The sequence below is a fragment of the Ursus americanus genome, chromosome 16 (assembly GCF_024610735.1).
Source record: "Ursus americanus isolate L20-20 chromosome 16, mUrsAme1.1.p, whole genome shotgun sequence".
Lineage (NCBI taxonomy): Eukaryota > Metazoa > Chordata > Mammalia > Carnivora > Ursidae > Ursus > Ursus americanus.
Window position 1 is genome coordinate 54,717,817 of NC_142142.1, and position 16,625 is coordinate 54,734,441.

The 16,625-nt window shown below is 46.8% G+C and overlaps 1 long non-coding RNA gene across 1 annotated transcript in view; it reads right to left on the minus strand.

Annotated features, from left to right (window-relative positions):
• Window positions 1-7,308, minus strand: part of LOC123792364 (uncharacterized) — a 53,030-nt gene extending 45,722 nt beyond the window's left edge. The window contains exon 1 of the long non-coding RNA XR_006779680.2: window positions 7,239-7,308. This is a non-coding gene — a long non-coding RNA (uncharacterized LOC123792364). The remainder of the gene's footprint in view (window positions 1-7,238) is intronic.
• Window positions 7,309-16,625: the final 9,317 nt, after the last annotated feature.

Consider the following 16,625-nt stretch of genomic DNA (forward strand, 5'->3'; position numbering starts at 1 on the left):
AGAAGACATTTGTGACCGGGCTCAAGGTTGAGGGAAGAGCCCTGGATCTTCACTGATGATCCATGTAAATGCAGGCAGGGGAGCAAGGTGAGGCCTTCTCATAATTACTGAACCTCATGAAGGCTCCTTACTCTGCACGGCTACTGTTTCCGGGAGCCAGGTCTGAGGGTGAGGAGCACTTGACTGCATTTCATGCCAGCTGTTGGGCCGGGGGGGCGGGGAGGCTGGGATCTTCCCTTCTGAATGGTGAGCTCTAGAGAGATGGAGCTGGTACCTCAGGTTGGAGGCCTGCCTCCTACCCCAGTGCCCCTTCTCCAGGATTATTGTCCGATTTGCTGGGGGTGCTATGCAGGCAGGTGAGGGTCAGTGCCACATGGAAAGTGGGTTCTGTGAAGTGAGGGCTCCAGAGAGGCACTCTTAGGGGACAGAGGGCAGCAGGGCACATCTCCACATCAGCTGGAAGACTCCAGCTTGGCCAGCTGCTTGGGAAATGGTTTTTCCCCAGGTGCCAGCTTCTCTCCAGACTCTGTGGCCAGGGAGTCTGCGCATCTCATTCTCTCACCCGAGCTCCAGGGAAGTCCAGGGCCAGGGGACAATGCTGCCTTGTTCTGGAGTTCTGATTTCTGAGTGGCCTCTTGTTTGGGGACCCAGGGAGCAAGAAGAACGGGCTGTGAAGCTAGGAAAGTACTGCCCTGGAGCTGGGCTGCAATTTCTTTTTGTTCCTTGCCAAGTGCCCCTCCGATCTAGGACAGAGGGCCTGCTCCCAGCTGGAAGTCAGAAGGGGCCCTGGCCTTCAGGCTCTGGGGAAGTGGGACCAGAGTTAGGAGGAACAAAAGCCTCACAGATCCCTCAGGCAAGTTTGAGGTGTCTGAGTCCCGAGGATCGTTCAGCCAACCTGACTAGTGAGTTTGGTAGTGTGAGTGTGTGTGTCTGCGAATGTGACTATAGGTGACTCTATGAATTCATATGTTTCCTCTCACTGTGACTTCTTGATTATGATTGAATCAAATTTGAAGCCTAAATTTAGTAGGCATAGCCCGTCAGAAACTGACCTAACCTTATATAAGCCTAAATCAAATAAGTCTACCAGTTCTCGTTCTCGTGGCTTTGTCCTACAGAGACATTATAGTAAATTTGCTTGACAAATAAGGCCTAGTTCATATGCTGCTTATACGTATGCACTTACTAGTTCATGCGCATTTGCTCTTTTTGTGCATGCCTCTGTGGTAGGTGTGCCAGGAGTAACTTTGCAAAGATTCTACCAGTTTGATGAAAATGCGTGGATCTTTCTTAGACTCTAGAACAGCCTCCTAGCCAGTCCTTTCATGCTCTCTGTCAGGGCTCCTTGCACTTTCTCAGTTCTTTAAGAACCCTTTAGATAGTAGTTCTCAATCCTGACTGTCCATTAGAATCATCTAGGGAGCCCTTGAAAATACCAGTTGCTGCACCCCATCCTCAGAGGTTTGGATTTGTATGGTCTAGGGTACAGCCCGGGTCTCAATGATTTTTAAGAGTTCCTCAGATGATCCTGATGTGGAGCCAGGGTTCAGAACCCTGGGCTAAAGGAAGGAACCATGAACCCCTCTGCTCTGGACAGGGCCCAAAGCTGCTCAAATCCAAGGTGAGGGTCCTTAGACTTCTCCTATTTTTTTTAATAAAACATTCCTATGGGGGCGCCTGGGTGGCTCAGTTGTTGAGCATCTGCCTTCGGCTCAGGGCGTGATCCCGGTGCTCTGGGATCGAGCCCTGCATCAGGCTCCTCCGCTGGGAGCCTGCTTCTTCCTCTCCCACTCCCCCTGCTTGTGTTCCCTCTCTCGCTGGCTGTCTCTCTGTCAAATAAATAAATAAAATCTTTAAAAAAAACATTCCTATGAATTTTTGCTATAAACTTAATATATCCATAATATAACTGCACTATTTTAAATTATTTGCAACAAGCTAGATTTCCACTCCAGGAAGGTGCTCCACATTCTTCCTGTGCCTCTCACACCAGCACATGACCCCATGTTACCAGACCATGTAGACCCCAGGGACATGGACCATGCTGATTTACCTGTGCCTCCCAGAAAACCTGTCACTGACAAGTCTTTGGAATGTGTTTGCCAATATGTACCAAGAACAGGTCAGTTTTCCCAAAAGGTCCCTTTGATCTTCTCTTTGTTCAGAATGTATGGAGACTCTTCCTTGTCAACTATGCTGATTCTGAAATGGGGTACAGATGCCCAGGTGGTACAAGAGCACTCTATCAGGGGATTCATGAACAAAAAATTTTTCAAGTAGTTATAGGCTTATTTTATGTATGCTAGATAAATAAGACATAAAACCTGTGATTACGATATTATTATTTCTTAGAACAAGGCTAAGTTTTTTTTAAATGAATAATTTAAATTTGATTTAAGGAAAATCACTATGTAACTGGTAGTCCAGGCGGTACTTGGATGTGTGTGTCACTAAGTGATAAGTAAATGACCAGACCAAAGGATGGCATTTAAGACCCTCCTACTCTGGCCCCGACCTGCCATTCCAGCTTTATTTTTTAACTCCTTCTCAATAGGGGCCCTCTGCTTTGTCAAAAAGGCTTACAAATAGTCCCACACATAAGGGTCTCATAAAAACATGGGCTCTGGAACTATCCAACCTGGTTGAAACCAATGGCCCACGCAAGTTCAAGGGGAGGAGGCACAGACTCCACTTCATGATGGGGAAAATGTGTGGCAAGGTTCTAGAAGGACCAGCAGGATGGATAATATTGTCATGGCTATTTTTGGGAAATACAATCTGCCACAATCCATTTCATGGATTTCATATATGTTTCAAGATATATATATATATATATATATATATATATATATATATATATATATATATATATATATATATATAAGTTAGGTTTAAGATAAACAGGCAAGAAGTTCTCTTTTTCCTTCCCTCCATCTGACAGGAACCTGGGAATAATCCAGCCCGAAAGAAACTTTAGGGGTTAAATTTGAAGTGCTAGGCATACAGTAAACACTCGATAAGTGCCATTGCTATTATTCCATGATACGGAGGACACTACCGGGTCTAACAGTCTCTCTCCTCTTGCCACAAACATTCACACATGAGGGGTTTTACCTCCAGTGTTTCACGTAAGCCTCATAACCACCCTGTGAGACGGATACCCTTACCGTTATCTGCATTAACTGCTGAGGCACTGAGCCTTACAGAATTGAGGGATTTCCCCTTAATTTCCCACATTTAATCCCAAATGTTTCATGAAGTGGGTATTTTTATGTCCATTTAAAGATCAAGAAAGTGCTCAGGGAGATCGAGTACATTGTCCAAGATGGGATAGGTCAGATTTGAACCCAGATTTTTCTGCCTCTGGCCTCAGTGTGGTTCCCACCTCGGACATAGCTTCCCAACAGTGCGGGCATGTGTGGGGCTTCCGGGGTAGCTCTGGGTGCCAGTGAAGCTGCCAGGTGGTCATGGCTGAGTTTGTTCTTTCCGTAGTTCACTGCAGATGGTACCCGGGAGCCAATGGCCATTAACCCCAAGGTCATGGAGAAACATAGCTGCTGTTGTTCCAGGATGCAAATGTGCTTATTTACTCTAGCCAGTGGGAAAATGCCAGTTCCTGTGGGAAAGGGTGAGTGTGTGGAGGAGTGGGCGGGGGAGTGTGGAGAGGTGTTGGGGACTAGTGGGAAGTGCTGGGTGATGTGGCATGATGGCTTCTAACGTTTTCAGAGCATATCCTATGCTCCCTCAGCTCTGGGCCTTTGCACAGGCTATTTCTTAGACAGTGTTCATTTATTCATTCAGTAAATATTTTTAGCCCCTCTTATATGCTAAAGGGGCTGGGGGAAGAACACTGGACAAGACAGGCAAGTTGTGTAACCTCTTGGAGCTTACTTTCAAGTGGCAGGGGGAGGGGGAGGGACAGAAAGTATTCACATTGACAAATGAAAAAGATAATCCCAGATTTGTGATCTGCTTAATCACTGAGAAGAAAATAAACGAGGTAATGGAAAAGGGAATCGCTTGGAACCCTTCCCAGACCTAATTATCCTTTAGGATGTAACCCAGATAGCGTCTCCTCTGGGAAACCTTCGTGGCCCAACAAGGCTAGGTTAGATGAGTCTGTAACGTGGCTCAGCACGGCCATGGCATTGCACTTCCTGCTTGGTTACCACTCTGTCTCTTAGACCAGTCTGTGCACCCCCTGACAACAGAGACTAGGTCCTGTCCCAGGCGCCTGGAAGCTGTCTGGCAGCACATGTGCTCAATACCTATTTGTTAAATAAACGAATGGATGAAGGGATGGCTGTTTGGTAAAACATCACCCTGAATAGTGAGACTATTTTTAATGTAGTTATGTCCTCAAAACTGTGTAATCTGGTTGTATTCTTCCTAACTGCTGCTGGCTGTTTTTTTTTTTAAACATATTTTGGGATCTTAATGAACGAGAATGATTTGCACTGCAGCATATGGCTACTTTAATTAAGGAAAGGGTATCATTTTAGTAGCATAATAAATAGTGTATAATTTATCAGGCCTCATGTGTATTTTACAAGTATACCATGTGGGCCATATAAATCTTTCTATACTTGGGAGGGGTAGAAAGAATCCTTATTGATCTGATGCAAGACAGTGCACGGAAACAATGAGCTGAACACCCTGACTGCCCCCAAAGAGGGAGCTATCCATGCGGAGTCACTGTGGTGTTTCCTGGGCACCCTGAAAAGTAGAGTGACTAACAAGGGAGAGTATGATGGGGAAGAGCCACTGCCCAGGGTTGTAGAAGTGAGTAACCTTCTGTGCTGTTCCTCAATGAATAAAGCACAGTACTACTCCCAGAAGAGGGAGGACTCTGTCGAAGGAGGTGCTTCTTGGAGTGTTGGAAAGAGGCCTGATCTCCTGGGTTTTGTTGCTAAGCATTTTCCCAGGGCTGGAGAGTTAAAATCCATCTAGGAGTAGGGGCAGACTAAAAGTAAGGCAGAGGGAAGGCCAGCTCAGCACATGTGTACCATGGAAATCCAGCAGTACTGAGATGTGGCAAAGGAATACCAGATAGGTTATAAACAGACCTTGACAGAGCATACAGGCTTGCTGGGTCCAGAACCTTTGGTGAGCTAGATGCCTTTGACCCCGAACAAGGTGTCCTGGCTCCCTAAGAATACTTAGCAATGTAATGAGGGGCTCCCTGTCACTAGACACAAGGGCAACTGTGCCCAGTGCTGTGAGACTGGGATGCCCCGATGGTGAGTCTCCAGGCAAATGGAAACTGAAGGGGGTGCTCTTAAGAATGAATTTTCCCCTACAGAACTGACAGACACTTTCTACAGACTAACCTGTGGTTTGCCCTCCTTAAGGGAGTAGAGTAAGAGGATCTTTGGAGAAAGTTGAACTGGAGCTGGGTTTGGTGGAGTAAGTCACCCCATGTAGACAGAAGGAGTGAGAGAAGGACGATAGCAGAAATGGAGGCACAGTGTGTCACATACCATACCTTTCATTGCATTTTCTATGAACCCCATGTGGGAGATATCCATTCTATCTCTCCATTATCTCTCTATCTGTTCCAGAGGCTTCAAAAAGATGTATGTTTGGAAATAATTAAGATGCTGATCTGGCTGAGCAGAGCCTCTATGGACAGGGAATACAGGCCTATTCTAATTTAATATACTTTTGGAAAGTACAAGGAGGCAAGATTGAAAAGTAGCTCTAGAAAAGCTTGTAAAGAACCTTGAAGACCTCATGCATAAAGTTTAAAATTTAAAAAATGCATTTACTGGTGCCTGTCTGCAATAGGCAAGGCACTCTATTCAGGTTGGGATGTATCAAGACTGGAGTATGACTCAATGAAATGGCCACATGGAGAGCTCCACCTGGGTGTCTCAATAGCACACTGGGTCCACATGGCCAGCACATGACTCCTCATCTGTCTGTCCAAATGAGCTCCCTCCCCTTTATTCCTTTGCCCAGTTAAAGGCACCAGCATGTACCCATTCACCTGAGCAATAAACTCAGTTCCCACAGAAGACCTTTCTCTCACCTGCACTCTCCATGTTAAATAAATCAGAAAGTGTCATCAGCTTCACCTTTGAACCCTTTCTCCAATCTCTCAACTCCTTTTGATGTCCTGAACAATTGCATTAGTCTCTTAACTGGTGCCCCTGCCTCCAGGCCTACACCCCCCAGTTTCAGACCCCACACCATCACCATACCATCCCATGCTGAGAAGTGTTCTTCAATAGTAAAACAATAGTAGTTGCTGATTTTTTAAGCTTTAGAAAATTTCTTTTTCAAATGTGACCCCAATAAATAAAAGAGGAAAGAACTGAGATGCTCTGATGAGTGTCTCACTCGCTCAGTCTTGTTCCTTATCCCAAGGTACCACAAAAGAGCCCAGTGCCTCATCAAACACAGTTTGAAAGCTCATGGGAAATGTCCAAGCCACTCAGCACGGTTTACATATCCCTCTACAATCTGGCCCCTGGCCACCTCTCCAATCCACTTCTTCCACGTTCTCCCTCACATTTTAGGCTCCAGTAACACTGGCCTGCATGCGGTTCTTCCCACACATCTGATGTTCAACCCCTCCATTCCCTCATTGGACCTTGCTGCTTGGACCACCCTACTCTCCCCTCTGGCCCCATTAATGAAGCTGCCTAGCACCACTGATCCTCCAAATTCTGTTCAGGCATTAGCTCCAGCTGGAAGCCTCTCTGAATCCACCCCCCACCCCAAGCAACTCAGGCAGAACCTTATGAAGGATTAGGTGTACGGTCTTCCCCAGGAGACTGTAAGCTCCTTGAGGATCCAGGCAGTAGCCCACTCATTTCATTTCCTAGCTCCCAGTAAAGTCCAATAAATCTTCATCACACTGGGCTGTGGAATGAAGACCAGGTGCCTCCCCTACCTTCACGCAGGCTGTGCAGAGTCCTGCTGTGTTGACTTAGGATCTCAACTATCACAGAATGTCCCCTTGTGTCTCACAGTAATAGATCAGGACATCTGGCACCCTCCGCAGGGGTTCAGGCTGGCCTGTGTGGGCCTTGTTTGATGGATGGCCACTTCACTGGCTCTCTCCCTGCCAGCTCCAAAGGAAACACCAGCCGTTATTGCAGATAAAGTGACTTATCAACTACCTTGGGCAAGAGGCCAGTGAGTAGGGCTGATGAGCAGTGGAAAGTCATTGTTCCAAGACTCTAATCGACGTGCAACTCTTTGAGGAAAAGATGAATGATGAGGGCATTTACCTCAAGAACTAGATGCAGGGCTCTTCCATCCCTCTCATACGACAGGAGCAGGTCCAAGTTTGAGTCAGCTTGGCACCTAATACAGAAGATTTAGAGGACAAAAAGCCCATGGTCACTGTGTGCTTTGGAGGAAAAGTGGCGAAATTGCAGATTTACAATAGTTGTAAAAAATATGGTGGGGAGCCTGAGTGGCTCAGTGGGTTAAGCGTTTGACCCTTGGTTTTAGCTCAGGACATGATCTCAGGGTCATGAGATCGAGCCTCTCATAGGGCTCTGCTCAGCATGGAGTCTGCTTCAGATTTTCTCTCCCTCTCCCTCCCACTCACTCTCTCTCTCAAATAAATAAATAAAATCTTTTTTAATATGATGGTGTAGTAAGCTGAATTGCTCTCCCAAAAATCATATGTGGAAGTCCTAATCCCCAGAACTTTAGAAAGGAACTGTGTTTGGAGATGAAGTTCTTTAAAGAGGTAAAATGAGATCATTAGGGTCAGCCCTAATCAGTATGATTGGTGCACTTGTAAGAAGAGGAAATTTGGACAAAGATATGTATAGAGGGAAGACCATGTAAAGAGACAGGGAGAAGACAGCCATTCGAAAACTAAAGAGGGAGGACTCAGAGGAAATCAAGCCTGCTCACACCCTGAGCTCAGATTTCCAGCCTCCAGAAGTGTGAGGAAATACATTTCTGTTGTTTAAGCCCCCCAGGCTGTGGGACTTTGTTGGCAGCCCTGGCAAACCAATACAGATGGGCCTGGTGTGGTGAGGGTATCAGGCTACAGCTCAGGTCCTTTTGGGGCTATGGTATGCTCCTGGGTGCCACTCTCCACCTCTTGGAAGGTTTCTGGCTGCCCTACTCCCATGAGGTTGTCTGCTCTCAGAACATCTTGAGCCCTGGCTTGGCCTTCATCACACTCTCATGGGAGGGCTGTATTTGTTTACTTCTCTGTCTCCCCGACTACACTCAGCTCTTCCAGGGTAACCTTCTGTCTCTCTTATTCCCAGTGCCTGGCACAGAGGCAGTACCCAGTAGGTAAACATTGGTGGAATTGATGAACTGGAGTTTACTATCTGTGCCCACCCCTTCTACCGGAGACTGCTGCTTAGGTTGCCCTTGTTAGGGGGTCTTCAGCACCCCCTCCCCTCCAGCGTCTCTGGCCCCTGGCAGCTCTGCTGACGGAGCCCCCAGCAGCGGGAGGTTCGGAGTGAAATGGCTTCCATGGGGAAAGTGAGATGATTGGTCCCTGTCCTGCCTGGCGAGGTGATTGGCTCTCCGTCTGAACGGGCTCCTGTGATTGGCTCCGTGAGCAGTAAGTGGCTAATGAATCCCCCCTTCCAGTTAGGCGTTTCCTGCGAGCTTTCCTACTGCGGGAGGGGTGCCGGCTGGCTCTGAGCTGGCTCTGGTTTAGTCCATGTCTTCTGCAGCCTGAAGGTGCAGAAGGTACTCACAGCCCCAACAAAGAGCTTTTTCCTAAGCCTGCCAGGAAGGGAAGAGATTAGCTGCGGGTCAGCAGGGGTCTAACACAATCTCTTTCTGTTGGGCAAACAAAACTACTATTGATATACCTGCTCTCTGGATTTGACACCTTTAACTCAACGCAGAAAATCAAATCACTTCCCTGCGATTGGATTCTAGTCACTTCCCTCGCTCCTCTTTTCTTTTGGTTTCCCTCCTGGGGTTCGACCTGTATTTTCCTTTTTCTGCAGGTTGAAAATGTAGGTTATGGCTGGGCTGTCAAATCAGGAAGGACTGGCAGTTAGAATCAGTGGCTTGCTCTCCCATCCTTCACAGCCTAGAAATAGAAATGTTCCTTACTGTTGCAGCAGCCTGAGTAATATCTGAAAGTCTACAGTGATAATAATCATTACTATTGTCTACATATGGCTTCTAGCAGTTTATAAATTATAACAATTCGTTACATAGTTTTGATCTTAAATGAATAGGCATTTTTATATTTGTCCTCAAACCTCTGGTGCAATTTCCTGTTTTTGCTTCACAGTTTACCTTTTGAGGATAAGGAAAACGTTGGCTGGGAGGTGAAGTGACTTGGTCTAATGGGGAGCTGGGACACAGCAGACCCGTTAGGGGAAGAAGTGTCACCACTGTGGAAGGGGGGTGACTTTAAGAGAGGACAAGACCATTTTGCAAGGTTTAATTCTGTGAATTGGAAAATCAATACCCATCCCCTTTTCTAGGCCACTTCTGAGAAATGTTAGCTCTGCTTACCCCCAGACAAGAGTGGGTTTGTCTCTGCTCCCTGAGTGGTTCCTATCCTGACCAGGCCTTGGCAGGGTGGCAACCCCAGTATGTGGCAGGTGTGGGAAGGACCAGAAAGTGTTTCCCTTTCTTCTCCCACCCTCCACCTCCTCTAGTCTCTTTTGCTCAGTGCTCTTATAGAAGTGGAGAAAGGTAGGGACGTGGGTTGCCATTCATTCACAAGGATCGCCTGTGCTACCTGCTCCGTGCCCTCCATTTGAGTAGGGGTCCCTGGAGGGGAGTTCTCAGATCATTTGTTTTTAATGGATATGAACAGCTGAGCTGGTGCCTCTGTGCCCCAGGTACCAGATACTTTTCTAGGTCTTTCTGGACCTTCTTTCATACAAGGTAGCTTTTCTGCTTGTTTTAAGCTTATGAAAGTAGCACCAACTTAAAAAAAAAATTAACCAAAAAATTACTTTGTAGAAAATGGGCGCTAGGGTGAGTCAGTGAATATATGAGAAGGGAATCGTGGTGGTATAAGTTTTAACTCCAGGGCACTGTGTAAAACTTTGAAAAGTAGCCACCCCTCACTCATTTCCCTCAATTCTGACATTCAGGGCTGGTGCAAAAAAAAAGACATCTTTTGTGAACCCTCAGGAGCCACAGGGCTTACTTAAGAGCAGCCATGCTTGAAAACATTCTTATAGAGTTTGTGACACAATGTCTGGTACATGGCAAGTGCTCAATAAATGGCAAGTATTACTATTATTATTAATAATAACAATGAGACAATGAAAGAAAACATTTGTTTATCTCCAAACTCCTGAGGTAGTCTCTCTCTGTTTAGGGTACACCTGGTCCTTCTCAGGACATAAGGACTCTCTACGGACTGTCCAAGTAGATAGTGAGACATCTTGGGAGTTGGGGCACGGCAGGGGTCTGGTTCTGGAAACTTCCATGCTACAGTAGCTTGCGTGATCACTCTGAGACCTGCTTATTTTCTTCCAGGTATTTGATTTGAGATTTCATTCCAACTGAATCTGAGATTTTACTAGTCACTGAGTTGGGGTGGCTGCTCAGAGTCGTACATTAGTCTCCTAGGGCTACTGTAACCAAGCACTGTGAACTAGGTAGCTTAAAACAGCCGCAATTTATACTCCCACAGTTCTGGAGGTTAGAAGTCCAAACTTAAGGTGTTGGAAGGAGCATGCTCCCTCAGAAGTCTAGGGGAAACTCCTTCCTTGCTTCCTGCAGCTTCTAGCCACAGGCATTCCCAGGCAGGCATCACAACTGGCTCCCCCTCCACTGTCACATCTTCTTTGTGTCTGTCTCTTTCTATGGACACCAGTCATATTGGATTAAGGACCCACTCTACTCCAGTGTCTACTCTCACCTTAACCAATTATGTCTGCAATGACTTTATTTCCAAATAAGGTCACATTCCAAGGTACTGGGGGTCAGGACTCCAACATTTCTTTTTGGGAGACAAACTGAAACCATATCAGGGCTTTTCCATTGTCCATCTCAATAGGCCTCGAAGGCAGCAAGGCTCTGGGGCAGACTCAAGCTTCACTTCCAGAAATGCTACACCAGAAAAAACAGGGACTGAATCTGGTTGCTGGGTTTCCCCTCTGCCTTACCTAGCTTTGGGCCCTGCCTTGCCAGGGCTGATTAAACACATATCCCCCTGCCACTGCATCCCACACATCCTTGGCTCACTGAGCAGAATCCAGGACTCAGCTGAAACTTCTGACACGGGCCACTCCTGCAAGCCAGCCAGAGCATTTCCTTCCTGAGAGAGCCAGCCTACTGGCATGGACCTGACTTGTCTGTTAGCCTGTCCCTCCTCCTGCTGTTCCCCACCTTCTGCACCTATCCCCTCGGCTGCCAGTGAAGGTTGTCGAGGCATAGACACTTTCTGAAATCCCATTGTCTGGAGGACGGAGAGATTGACTCAGGCTGAGTGACAGTCACAGCTGAGCAGAAAAGGGCACAGAGAGAGAGACAGAGAGACAGAGAGAGACAGAGACCAACAGAAAGAGTAGAGTGAGAGCCTGAGTTCAGAGAGACAGGGTGGGGGGCGGAGGGTGCTGCTGTCCCTGACTCCCCTGACACCCACAGCAGCTGTTCTGCCTCCCTGGAGAGAACCCTGACTCTGTTTCCCAGAGTTCTCCTCTGGTCTGCAAGGAAAAGTCTAGTCCCCGTTTCCCAGCTCCTCATAGAAATCGTGGAGCCCTGAAGGATGGGACAAAGTAAAGTGTAAGCATGCTGTTCTTCCACACAGGGTTATTTATTATACATACTCCCGGTTTGCCTCAGAAGGAAACAGTCGTTGGCTTTGGTTATTTTTTTTTTTTATAGAAAGATCTAAATGTTCTCTAATTAACCTATTAGTATTAATTATATACTCGTAGTCATTTATTTGCTAATCTGAGAAATGAACACCCTGGATTCAAAGAAAAGATTCCCTACCAACCCCCCACCCTCTTTTTTCTTTTCTCCTGTGAAGTGTTTAAATCACTTGTCAACACAGAGGAATAATAATAATAAAAAGAGTGACATCCGATCAGAGAGCAGGGGAGTGGTGGAGAGAAACAAAGCCCCACGGCAATCAGCACTGAGTGAAGGCTCCTCCATATTCATCAGGGAAGAAGACAACGGGAGGGATCCCTGGACCTGCCCAGGGAGAGCAGGGCCCGAAGGTGGGCCGGCTGGGCAAAGTCTCCTGCCCTGTGCCGTTAGGACCTTATGGGACACATGGATCCTCGGGATCACATGGGTGCTGCTGTTGTCAGCTTCTGTCGGTCCCGACGTCCTTGACAGATGAGGCTCACGCCTGAGACACACTCTCTCAGTGCAGCCAAAAGGGGGGGGGGGGGCGACACATAAACATACACAGGCTTATATTTATTTTGTGGGGAAACAAGGCATTATAATAACTTGTAACCAGCACAAATATTATTAGCACATCAGTGATGATAACTCACTTGTAGATGTGATTAAAAAAATAAGATAAGCTGCTATTACATACAATTCCTTTTGTACAGCCTCCAGTGCCACCTGATTCTCTCTGGGCTGCAGGAAAGCCTGTCAGAACAACAGGGAGAGGGGCGCCTGGGTGGCACAGCGGTTAAAGCGTCTGCCTTCGGCTCAGGGCGTGATCCCGGCGTTCCGGGTTCGAGCCCCACGTCAGGCTCCTCCTCTATGAGCCTGCTTCTTCCTCTCCCACTCCCCCTGCTTGTGTTCCCTCTCTCACTGGCTGTCTCTATCTCTGTCAAATAAATAAATAAATAAATCTTTAAAAAAAAAAAAAAAAAAGAACAACAGGGAGAAAGGCAAGAGTTATTACAGGCAGCCTCTTGAATGTATTTATTTGTATAAATATATACATGAACACAAACACTAATTGTAGCAAACATTTATTGTGAACTTCTATGCCAGACATTGTGCTAAGTACTTGGCACATCTTGTTTCACTCAATCCTTATGACAGTGCTTTGGAAGTAGACATTATTACCATCCCATTTTATAGACCGGTAGATTGAGTTGTAAAGAGGTAAAGAAATTGTCCGAGGTCACAAAAACAATCAGTGGCAGAGCCAGAATTCAGACTCTGTTGGACTCCAAGTGCCTGCTTGACATAACTTTGCCATTCTGCTTCCCAAACTAAATGTATGATAAAGGAAGCAATTTGTAAATGCTGGTGCTTTCTGTAACAGATAATTTGTGACACCCCTCACAAAAAAGGCTGAGACCTGCTGGTGTGGGGGAAGGGGAATGGGCTCAATGCCAGAGGCCCAAGTTCTAGTCTCTCTCACTCCAGCCTTGCAACCCTGGACAAGTCACTCTCTGACCTCCACAGGTGACCCTCCAGCACCCTGTCCCACCCTTTGCTGCTCAGCATGGGTCCAGGTGCCTGGCCTTATTTGAGAGTGACATGAAGAGCTGGGGCCTGAGAGAGGACCGCCTGGTCTGCAGGAGGAAACATGAGAGCTGCCTTGTGAGTTAAGGGGCCACCAGGGAGTCTGGAGACCCTGCCGGTATGTGGAGCTTAGGCCAGTGCCTCAGGATGACTCATCCCTGGTCAGAAGGGAATCAAGTATCTGCAGAAGCCCAATCAAGGAGAGGGTAAAGAAAGGGGAGGAAGATGGTGGTCCCTCAGGACATCACTATGCAAGATCCCTAAGGAGCAGTTCAGAGCCCAGGAACAAGGGATGGCAACCAGTGCCCCCAGGCAAGAGACTGGAGCTGGAGGGATGTCAGCAGAGGGAGGTAGAGAATAAGAAAGCAGGTAAGAGTGGGAGCCCAGATGACTTGGAAAGGCTCTGATGCTGGTTCTTTGACCAGAGCTTCAAGAAGAGTGGGCCTCCTCTGAAACTGAATGCAAATTTTTAAGTTCCCACATTTAGGTCCCCCATCTCAGCAGCCCTGATTAGATTCCCACTGGGTGGGGCTGTAAACGCAGAACCAGTGTCACAAGCTGACTCCAGCAAAGGACAAATGTTTGTCTGATGTGTTACGGCATATTCCTGGAGCATCTGGAAGCCAGAACTACTACCCCTCCGTCCCACCGCATCTAGGAGAAAGCTGGTGGGTTTCCCCACCATAAGCTGTGAGGCTCCCTAGTAGTGCTGTGTTCAGGGATGTCAGCTCCTGTCCCCCCAGCTCCCTGGGGAGTTCTGGGAACACATCTGGACTTGAACTCCCTCAGCACTTCTCCCGGCTTGCCCATGATCCTGAAGCTCTTGCTTGGTGGGGATTTCACACCTGTGGGTAAATGATAGGCTGTGTTGCAACCATGCAAGACCTATGCAGAGGGAGTTTAAAAAAAAAAATTAAATGGGTAATTTGACACTTGCTCCTTTCTTCCATCTCTGTTCACTGAAGATATATAAAACCTAATGAATCGCACTTTGCTTTGGACCTAAGCATCTGCCATTTCAAGCTTGGCTGTCTTTCCTCCCTCCCTTCCCCCTTGCTTGGTTCCAGAGGGTGGTCCCAATCCCTGGGCCTTGCTGGGAGGGGGGACTCCCCCAAGAAGCCTGGCATCTTCCCCTTGGATCGAGAGCCATCAACAGTCATGTTCCCATTCACTCCATTGCTTACAACAGACCCGTAAGTCCAGGGATTGGATTTCAGTACCGTAATGCCTCATTTATCTGGGCATTGCTAGAACTTACACAAACTAGCCAGATAACTGAAACCTATCCTATCAAGAGCCAAAAGCAGTTCTTAAAAAAATTAATCATTTTTAGCAGACATTTTTCAAAAATGCATTACACACTTTCTTTCCTCCTTAAACAGAGGCTACTGATCATAATTTCATGGAGCTGTAATCTATGTCTGCATCTGCCTTCGAGCTGCTCTGACTCCTTTTTCAATGTCAGAAGATGGGCTTTCAGTTCCCTCGCTGCCAGGGGGTCTGGGGCTATCGGCCCCGCTGCCTATCTTCTGCAGGGCTTTTTCTCTGTGCACTGCTGCCAGCTTTGGGGAGACTTCAGACCCACTTCCTCAGCTGGCTACGTCTTCGAGAACAGTCTGGGAGGCCCTCAACAATACCCCGAGGAGGCAGGTGCTGGGCTTAGCAGAGGCAGGGCTCTGTGATGGACGTTTTGGGTGGTCAAGGACTTGTTGGCTTATTGAACTAGATTTTTGACCTTACAGCACTGGTAGTTAGGGATGCCATGGAAACATTTTGTCTAGGGGCAGCCACCACACACAGTGGTGAAATCCTCAGTCATTTTTGCTGTGTTGAGATGACAGGATGTCAAGGAGGAGAAAACAAGGAGGAAAGGTGGGAGTTTACTGAACATTTCCTGAACATTTGGTGAGGAATCCTCTGCTAGGAATACTCACATACTATTTCACTCACTTCTCCCTACAGCCTAGAGATGCAGACACTATCATCCCTATTTTACTAAGGAGAAAATGAAGGCTTAATGATGTTAATTAGTAAGCTGCAGAATCAAGATGCCAACTCAGGCCTGTCACGCTTTAGAACCTGTTATCTTTTATACTATCTATCCTTAAAAAAAACCCCACAGAATTCCTTCTTTTTAATTCAATTCTTTCTCATCTCTTTCTTTTTAATCTTAACCTTTTTAATCTTAACTTTTCATCTTTAATGAATGAAATCTTCCATAAACCCCTGTATAAGATATAACGGGATGCTCCTGTGGAGGGCTTGGGCTTTTCCAGGCCCCAAGACTCTCTTGGAACCCCAGGGCCCCACAGAATGCAGATTGAAAGCCATGATAACCGGGCCCAGAGATGTGTGAAAATAATAGCTTATGGATTGGGAGTTCTCAAATGGGGCCTGAATAACATTTTCTCTAATCATGCCCAAGAAAGGGGAGGGATAGACAGACTTCTTTCAGAGAGATCTGTAAATGATATGCCACGTCAATCAGAGTCCTCTGCCCTGATCACTGGGCTTACAAGCACTCAGAAGAAAGCTATGGCATCTGATGAATTTGTGGTGCTGATGCTGCAGAGCTGGACAGACCGCTCCTTGGACTGTTCTTTGCTGTGCATGATGTGGACAGGAGCTCTCACAGCAGGACTCAAAGGCCAAAGGATATGGCAGGCCTGGAATGGGGGGGGGGGTACCAGTGACCTCAACAAGAAGGTTCTTGCACAAAGCTGTGGGATGAGTTCATAAGAAGAGGCAGTTAGCAAAGAGAGTGTTTGAGAGTTTAGGCTCTGGAGTCAAGCAAACCAGGATTATCATTCTGCCTCTGTTGTTTCTTAAATATCCCTAAACCTGAGCATTCTGAGATGCAAAATGGGGATAAAAATACCTCCCCCATTGGTCTGCTGTAGTGTTAAATGGAGAGATGCATACAAAGTGGCTGGCACAGTGCCTGGCACATAGTAAGAAATTAGGAAATGTTAGTAGCTCTTATTATCCTCATTAATCATTATATAATCAGACAGGAGAGCCAAAGACTAAGAAGGCAATATAAAGAGCAGAAAGCTATTTAGGGCCTGTTCATAATGTTTAAATTAGTCTAATGATGATTAGGACAGGAGTCTGGATTTTATTAGGAGACCCTGGGCCTGGGGCTTGCTCTCTAAGCAGAGATACTAAGTTGTTGGCATTTGAACTTGAAGCACAGAGCATATAGATGCTGAGGGTCTGGGAGCCCTCAGCACAGAGATGGTATTAAACTATGGGGCTTATAAGTC